Raw genomic sequence first — 9,856 nt, 5'->3', positions numbered from 1 at the left:
TAGGGAATGCTGGGAGTTGTAGTTTTGCACCAGCTGGATAGCCACAAGTTGAAGATCACCGCATTAAAGGGGTATTCTGCTCAAACATAACTTTTCATATGTCACTGCCCATGATGAGACATTCCTTCCATACTTGTTATTATCTATTCAGTCTCCTTCTCCCAGTTCTGAGCTGCTGCTTTCTGCTGAAGGCAAAAAAACTGTGTGAACTTTTCTCTTTTGTCTCCCCTACCTCCAAAGTTGCAGGCTTTATCTGCAACTTTGTAGCTTTTTTTGTAATTCTGGCTTATTCTGAGCTCAAGTTGCTGATGAACTCACTGTGATTAGCCCTTCAAGCATTACAAAGTTGCAGATTGGGACTTGTTTACATCAGCCGTTTCAGAAGGGAGGGGGAGACGGAGAGGAAATCTCTCACACGGATTTTTCAGCAGAAAGCAGCAGCTCAGAACCGGGGGAAGGAGACTGAATAGATAATAACAAGTATGGAAGGAATTGTTAGTCTCGCCATGGGCAGCAACATATCAAAAGTTACGTTTAAACAGATACTGTAGCCCACTGATTTGAATAGTATAACATTCCCTTTGTCCTCTCTTGGTGCTTTAGGGAAATGGAACACTTTCCAAAGGATTCACAGCAGATGATCGCAGGGGTTTCCAGCTCTTGATCATCGTGTAATCGCCTTGTTTTTTTTTTCGGAGGAGACATCTAACACTAAAATATGTTGTTTACATTTTTCACCGTAAAAGGTTGTATCTGACTCCTGGGCTTAGATATCAGACCTGACAGACCAGTTATACTGCTGCTCTGCTTATATAATGCGTCATAGTGTGAATCAGAGTCGCCGTGTTGCAGGGTCTGAGGGGCAGGTGTTACAGTGTGGTATTTTTTTTTGTCCTCCTTTAGTCAGAAAGTTCCTCTTTCGGCTTTTACATACCTGTTCTTGCAAATGTTATGAAGAGATCGCCATGTATGGACAGACATGTTTCACCCTTTTTGGCTTCATCAGAACAATGTCAATCAATGGTTAAGACCTACTGGATGATTTGGTCAAAGTGGAGTGACTTATTCTCACCACCGATCATAGCTGCAGTTTCTATTGTGTCACAAGGCTGATTGCCCCCCTACTCTTTTTAAAGGGGTTATCCAGGCTTAGAAAAGCATGTCTGCTTTCCTGCAGAAACAGCGCCTCTCCAGTTGTCAGGTTCAATTAAAGGGGTACTCTGGCAAAAAATATTTTTTAAAATAAAGTGGTGTCAGAAAGTTATATAGATTTGTAATTTGTTTTTATTTAAAAACCTCAAGTATTCCAGTACGTATCAGCTGCTGTATGCCCTGTATGAAGTGGTGTATTCTTTCCAGTCTGACACAGTGCTCTCTGCTGCCACCTCTGTCCATGTCAGGAACTGTCCAGAGCAGGAGAGGTTTTCTATAGGGACTTGCTCCTGCTCTGGACAGTTCCTGACATGGACAGAGGTGGCAGCAGAGAGCACTGTGTCAGACTGGAAAGAATACACCACTTCCTGCAGGGCATACAGCAGCTGATAAGAACTGGAAGACTGGAGATTTTTTTTAAATAGAAATAAATTACAAATCTATATAACTTTGATTTGAAAGGCAAAAAGTTTTACTGAAGTACCCCTTTATCTGGACTATAGACAGTGCCAACTGAGTGTGACCACCAGAGAACTGTATTGAAAGCTAAAAGTGATCAAAACGTGACATATATAAAATTAAAAAACTTTAAATAAAATATTTGTCATAAAAAAACAAAAAACAAAAAGTGACATATACCTCAAATAGCATCAATACAATATACAGAAAACCCCACCAAAAACGAGTCCTGCAGTATAGACCTTTAAATTATTCAAAAATCCAGCCCCCATATAGCAATGCAAAGGGAAAAACAATGTATACAAAAGGAAAAAAAACAGAAGGGAAAGTTGGCTGCGTCCTTAGGAGGTTAAGTGTTTATGAGCAGTTTATGATGAGTTTCACACAAGCGTTGACTTTGACCTCATCTGTTATTGTCGGTATGTCTTATGGTTACTGTTACTGTTTATCAGCTTTGTATTGTATCTGGTGCTCGGCCTGCTGTCTGTACACTACATGTTGTTGTCGTCACACTGAGGTGGTGGTGGGGGGTTGGTTGCCTCTACAATTTCAACACCAAAGGTGCAACCTGAAGCAGGGGCGCCCCACAGCAAAAAACTTTATAGGGCCCCATGACTCCTGTACGCTCCCCGACCCCTGGACAGCCTCTGGCAGGGCATTACACCCCCTCCCCCAGACAGCCTCCGGCAGGGCATTGCTGCCCCCCCATCCCAGACAGCCTCTGGCAGGGCATTACACTCCCTCCCCCAGACAGCCTCCGGCAGGGCATTGCTACCCCCCCCCCCCATCCCGGACAGCCTCTGGCAGGGCATTATACCCCCAGACAGCCCCAGTCAGGGCATCACACAACCCTGCAAGCGGGTGTGATGTGCTGCCAGTGGCAATCTGGAGAGGGGGGTGCTGGTATGAGCCGTACCAGACAGGCCACGTCTCACTGGGGGGTGGCCCCTGCCACTCGGGTCCCATAGCAGTTGCGTGGTCTGCCTCTATGATGGCTATGCCAGTGAACTGAAGCTCCTGGGGGCCACCATTATAACTCTGGTGTCTTCTTATATGGCATAGGGGCCCTTGGAAGGTACCACACTGCTGCATCCTAAGATGAGGGCATGGAGGGATATAAGTACAACCAATCCATGGGGCATCAGAGAGAGAGGCAGTACCCCTAGTCAGTCCCGTTCCGATAAGAAAATAGCCTCAAGCCTGACCGTTCAAAATTTTAATACCAGTGGCTGAAGAAGTTGGATGCAGCCATAGGAAGTTTGGAAAAAACCTGGATATGGCCTATGGCCTATGGTTGTATCCATGTTTTACAAGACTTCCTATGGCTGCATCCAACTTCTTCAGCCACCGGTATTCAAATGCTGCACATTCAGTCTTGAGTTGCGCTCATCGCTAGTAGGAATCTGTGCTAAGCTCCTTTCCTAGGGTCAGCAAATATAGAGATTGGGGAATTAAAGGGGTAATTCATCAGAATATTCTTTCAAATCAACTGATGCCATAAATGTGTTATTTACTTTTACTATTAAAAAAATATCAGCTGCTGTATGTCCTGCAGGAAATGGTGTATTCTTTCCAGTCTGGAGAGCAGGAGAGGTTTTCTATGGGGGATTTGCTGCTGCTCTGGACAGTTCCTGACATGGACAGAGGTGGCAGTAGAGAGCACTGTGTCAGACTGTAAAGAATACACTACTTCCTGCAGGACATACAGCAACTAATAAGTACTGGAAGACTTGAGATTTTTTTTTAAATAGAAGTAAATTACAAATCTCTGCCACATTCTGGCAGCGGTTTATTTGAAAGAAAAGAAAATTTGGTGAACAACCCCTTTAATCTAAGGGAAATCTGAAAGCATGTATATCAAGATGACATTATATGAGGAGTTGAGCAGTTTGTTCCTCTCATCTCTAATGAGGAGCCCCTTTCTTCTATGTTCCATATGCCACTGCCTGAGTGCTCCTTTCTTCGGATCATAGGGAAGAGCATGATCCTATGGGCGCCAAATATGTCTGTGTAAAGAACTTTGGGAAATTAATGAGTGAAGGGTTTGAGGCAGTGCTACTGTTCAAAATTGATGAGGTTTTCCACATCCAAACAAGAGCATTTCATGCCTATGTGACCATACCTAAAGGGGCCCCGTCCAATGTTACCAGGATAAGTCCCCATTATGGGATCCAGGCTGAGAAGTGATACCCTATAATAGGATGTCAAACTCTGGCCAGCCAGCTGTTGCAAAACTACAATTCCCATCATGCCTGGACAGGCATGATGGGTATTGTAGTTTTGCAATAGCTGGAGGGCTGAAGTTTCCCCATCCCTGGCTTAAAGCGACTCTGTACCCACAATCTGCCCCCCCCCCCCTCCAAACCACTTGTACCTTCGGATAGCTGCTTTTAATCCAAGATCTGTCCTGGGGTCCGTTCGGCAGGTGATGCAGTTATTGTCCTAAAAAACAACTTTTAAACTTGCAGCCCTGTGTCAAATTGGCATTAACTAGAGTGTGTATGCCCTAGGATTGCAACGCCCCTCCGTCCCTCCTCACCACTAGGAATGCCCCCGGGGTGCCTTAACGATCCAACACATGTGCAGGTGATGAATAGGAGAAATTGTTCTTGGGGCATTCCTAATGGTGAAGAGGGCGGGGAGGAGGGACGGAGGGGCGTCGCAGGCCTAGGGCATGGGTATTCTAGACCATGCCAATTCGACCCAGGGCTGCAAGTTTTATAGTTGTTTTTTAGGACAATAACTGCATCACCTGCCGAACTGACCCCAGGATTAAAAGCAGCTATCTGAAAGTACAAGGTGGTCAGATTGTGGGTACTGACTCACTTTAAATAATCAAAATAAAGAATGCAAAGAGGAAAAAACTACCGGTGTTTAGAGTAATGGGGGAGGAGCACTTTTTTTTTTTTTTTTTTAAAGCCCTCATTTCCTTTTTTTTTTTTTCTTTAGAAACTTACCCCATGGAAATCTTCCGGACTGATGCAAGGCTCCCAGGACCATTGAGGAATACTGGGATACCCAGGGTAGGATGAAGTCACTTATGTCATCAGGGCATACCATAATCATTATCTGTAGCGTCGTGCTAACAGGTCTATTTTTAGCTGCACAATCAAGTAAACAGCTGGGTTATATATATCCCAGCCGCAATGACTCTGCAGTCACATGTCCGCTAGAAATCCCCCTGCCTGCACTTTCATTTTTGCAAAAAAAAAAAAACACCAAAAAAAACAAAACAATAGTTCCTCTTAAAACAATAGCAATATGGCCGCCATTGCAGCTTCCATATGTGTTGTCACTAAGCTTTCTCAGACTCTTGACAGGGGTCTGTTATTTAGGGCTCTAGGAAAGAACAGAACTAAGAAATTTTATATTTTTAATATACTTAAAGTGAATGGACCAATAAAACGAATAAAAATTTTTCGATGCCGGTGCGGAGATCGCGGTGGAATGGTCCATTTTTCAAACTGCTGCCCAGTTCCTGCCATCTTCGCCGGTTTCTCAATCTGCAATTAGGGCTGCTTGGTACAATGGAGGTGGGCCCAGTGCACCAATATATACTGATATATATAAAATAATTTGTTAGCCTTCACTTTGCATTCACTTTAAGATAGATACACAGTATAACATATACTAATCAGTGTGACCTATTACAGAGGGGACCTACTTTAGGCTGGGTTCACACTATGTATATTTGAGGCTGTATTTGGTCCTCATGTCAGGTCCTCATAGCAACCAAAACCAGGAGTGGATTGAAAACACAGAAAGGATCTGTTCACATAATGTTGTAATTGAGTGGATGGCCGCCACATAACGGTAAATAACTTCCATTATTTCAATACAACAGCCGTTGTTTTAAAATACCAGCAAATATTTGCCATTATATGACGGCCATCCACTCAATTACAACATTATGTGAACAGAGCCTTTCTGTGTTTTCAATCCACTCCTGGTTTTGGTTGCTATACAGCCTCAAATATACAGCCTCAAATATACGTAGTGTGAACATAGCCTTAAAGAAAGACTTAACTGCTGCTTGGGGGCACAAGGAGGTCCTATTATTTGGCAGAAAAAAGAGGACATATGGTGGGAGATATGACTACAATATTGGGCAACAAGGCAGGCCTAATTACTATGTGGGGGAACAAGGGGATCTAACTACTATGTGGGGGCAAAAGCAGGCCATACTAATAAGGGGAGCCTAATGACTGTGTGGGGGGCACAGAGAGGGTCCTATTACTATGTGTAAGTGAAATTGGCCACTATTACTGTTTGAGGCACTATACCTCGAGAGTTTATATAGAGGTCAGGAGAGTGTTGGAAAAGCAAGGAGCCTGCCGAGCTATTCTGCAGAAATGAGGGGTGGTCTGGGCCAGATGGAAAAAGTGAACAACTCTGATCAGAGGATACGGTCTACAGACTTTGTGTATCTACCAGTATGTGGTCACTGTATTGGGGGAATATTGGCCTATGTGGGGGCCTGAGAGTGATCTAGTCTGGGGGCTATATCATTTGGATGTCTGGAGTATGGTCTATATCCATTTGCAATGCTATCATCATTTATAGGAGTATCCCTTATAAATGGAAAGGACATACATGTGCACCATCACCGACATTAATGCGGCTGCAATAGACCTTATAAACTTATAATGGAGTTCATTGAGCTTAATTGTGGTGTCCATCATCCCATTAAATCTAAAGCAGTGGTGTCAAACTTAAATACACAGTGGGCCAAAATTAAAAAGTTGGACAAAGTTGCGGGCCAACCATGATCATTATTGAAGTGCGAATGCCGCGGTGTCAGAGCAGCGTGTCAGTGGTGTGCGTCTCCCAGACCGGTGCCCTATTATAAATGACACGATAAATTGCTATGACATGATTAAACCTCAACCCATGTCATAGCCAATCCACCCAAAACTGCCCCACATATTAGCCAGCCCTTCCAATAGTGCCCAAACAGTAGCCAGCTCCCCAAGTGTCTCATATAGTAGCCAGCCCTCCCCAATAGCCTCATGTAGTAGCCAGTCCTCCCGAATAGTCTCATATAGTAGCCAGTCCTCCCCCATAGTCTCTTATATAGTAGCCAGCCCTCCCCAGTAGTCTCATATAGTAGCCAGTCCTCCCCCATAGTCTCTTATATAGTAGCCAGCCCCCTATAGTCTCTTATATAGTAGCCAGCCCTCCCCAATAGTCTCATATAGTAGCCAGTCCTCCCGAATAGTCTCATATAGTAGCCAGTCCTCCCCCATAGTCTCTTATATAGTAGCCAGCCCTCCCCCATAGTCTCTTATATAGTAGCCAGCCCTCCCCAGTAGTCTCATATAGTAGCCAGTCCTCCCCCATAGTCTCTTATATAGTAGCCAGCCCCCTATAGTCTCTTATATAGTAGACAGCCCTCCCCCATAGTCTCTTATATAGTAGCCAGCCCTCCCCAGTAGTCTCATATAGTAGCCAGTCCTCCCCCATAGTCTCTTATATAGTAGCCAGCCCCCTATAGTCTCTTATATAGTAGACAGCCCTCCCCCATAGTCTCTTATATAGTAGCCAGCCCTCCCCTACAGTCTCTTATATAGTAGATGGCCCTCCCCTACAGTCTCTTATATAATGGCCAGCCCTCCCCTACAGTCTCTTATATAGTAGCCAGCCCTCCCCAATAGTCTCTTATATAGTAGCCAGCCCTCCCCATAGTCTCTTATATAGTAGCCAGCCCTCCCCTACAGTCTCTTATATAATGGCCAGCCCTCCCCTAGTCTCTTATATAGTAGCCAGCCCTCCCCATAGTCTCTAATAAAGTAGCCAGCCCTCCCCATAGTCTCTTATATAGTAGCCAGCCCTCCCCAGTAGTCTCATATAGTAGCCAGCCCTCCCCTACAGTCTCTTATATAGTAGCCAGCCCTCCCCCATAGTCTTATATAGTAGCCAGCCCTCCCCCATAGTCTCTTATATAGTAGCCAGACCTCCCCTGTAGTCTCTTATATAGTAACCAGCCCTCCCCCGTAGTCTCATATAGTAGCCAGCCCTCCCCATAGTCTCTTATATAGTAGCCAGCCCACCCCTATGGTCTCTTATATAGTAGTCAGCCCTCCCCCATAGCCTCTTATATAGTAGCCAGCCCTCCACAGTAGTCCCATATATTAGCCAACCCTCCTCCATACTTTCTTGTATAGTAGCCAGCTCTCCCCCATAGTCTCATATAATAGCCAGCCCTCCCTAACAATCTCATATAGTAGCCAGAACTCCCCAATAGTCTCATGTAGTAGCCAGCCCTCCCCATAGTCTCTTATATAGTAGCCAGCCCTCCCTCATAGTTTCTTATATAGTAGCCATAGCGGCCAGATGTAATTAAAACTCTGAATTGCCTGGCGGGCCAAAAATAATGGCACCACGGGCCAGATTTGGCCTGCGGGCCAGAGTTTGACATGACTGATCTAAAGGAACTGTTAACAAAGGGTCCACACAAAACCTCTGTCCGCAGGGGGAGTATGCCCTTATTTTGTTATATCAATAACTGAGTGCCCTCGTGGGAGTATTAGGTTGGGACTCCTTACCACCAGGGGGTACTTGGCTCAAAAAGATTAATAATCTATTTGTGTGTGTGTGGTTACACCTTTGGTCAGACCAAAAAGCTGTCCTCTTCTGAAAACCAGTTCTGTACTCAATGCAATTATGCAATGCAAAAACCTGAACGTGTGAACAAACTCCGAGGCCTATTGATATAAAGAGGAATTTTCATTAGGCTGGGAAATACGTTGTCTCTTCTTGTATCACCATGATGACCAATACGGAGTTCAGGAGAGCAGGAGATCAGCTTAGGAGCTTCCTAACTGGATGTTTTGTTGTACTTTGGCATCTAATAACAAAAACATCTATACAGAGATATAAGACTGAGCAGAGAAAACCTAATGCTAGACTAAACAGGGAATAGGCCAATAGTATGTGATGTTTTTTGGTCCATCATTAAATATATGATACAAAAACTCAGTCTAATTCATTTTGATTGGGGCTAAGGTGCAGTACTGGACACTGCCACAGGAGTTTGTATGGCGCTGTACTATCCTAAGGATCTCCTCCCTCAACCAGGATCTTTTAAGTGGATTATGCATTTACTTCTCCATCTGTCATGTACCCCATCTCACATTACTTATTGTTGCCATTAGTCCCCTGATGAACCCGACAACCACCAAGAAAAACATGTTGGGATTTTGTTATGTTCACAAATAAGCGAAAATTCGAGCAATTCTACTAAATTATTTTTATTTATTTTAATGCTATGAAAAGCATATTAAATAACATACAAAAGAAACGTAGAAAATTCTAAACACCATACAAACAATTCATCAATATAACAACTGTGTGTACCGAACAAATAGATGAGAATTTCTCATAATAATTAATGTAAGTAGAAATAAATTAAGTGCATCACATGTGATATCATGTAAACATCCACTAAGCACGAACCATATCTTCTTCCTCCATAACACCCCCCTTAGTTTATCCTGTATAGAAAGACAACTTCCTGTGACCACTTCCTCTATGTACACGTAAGCAAACAGTGGTCACCCAGACAGGAAGTGAAACGGTTTCTAAGCAACCAGAAGTGGAGCACTCTAAAAAAATAGAGAAACAATCATCAATTCTTCAAAGATTGGTCTTAACAATAAAAATTAGGGGTCTACACAACTTCAATGGACTTCCCCTTTAAGTACATAAATTAACAATATATTAGATTTCATCTTGCATCTGAGAGAGTGAAATGTAAGTCAGTAGCTCCACAGCTTCCTCCAGTACAGGTGACTCCATACAGTTCAATATCATGTACAAGGTTAATGGTTAATTTCCAGTTTAAAGTCCAGTTTCTAGAGTTTTTGTTTTCTTCGTTGCTCGGCAACCCGGTGAGTGTTACTCTTGATCCCGGACGAGACTCCATAATATAGACTCCTGTAGTTTTGAGTATCGACATGGTATGTAAATAACACAGCTTCCATCATGGCGGCACATAGTCCTCATCCTATCCACCAGTATCCCATCGGTAACCCCGTACCTGTTTAGGCATGTATTCCATACTGATAATTTTAAAAAGAATTTTATTCCATTTTGGTTTTTTTTTTATTTCATCCATAGCGGATACACGCCATCAGGTTCCCGGACTCAGGATCTTGGTCACCACATCCAGGATTTTCTGCTTCATATTGTATTTATCGCCGATCAGGCGCAGCTGCTTTGCCACCTCTGCGACAATTTCTTTGTC

This window comes from Dendropsophus ebraccatus, chromosome 3 (genome assembly GCF_027789765.1).
Source record: "Dendropsophus ebraccatus isolate aDenEbr1 chromosome 3, aDenEbr1.pat, whole genome shotgun sequence".
Lineage (NCBI taxonomy): Eukaryota > Metazoa > Chordata > Amphibia > Anura > Hylidae > Dendropsophus > Dendropsophus ebraccatus.
The sequence above is the reverse complement of the archived record's forward strand: the minus strand, read 5'-3'. Positions refer to the sequence as shown.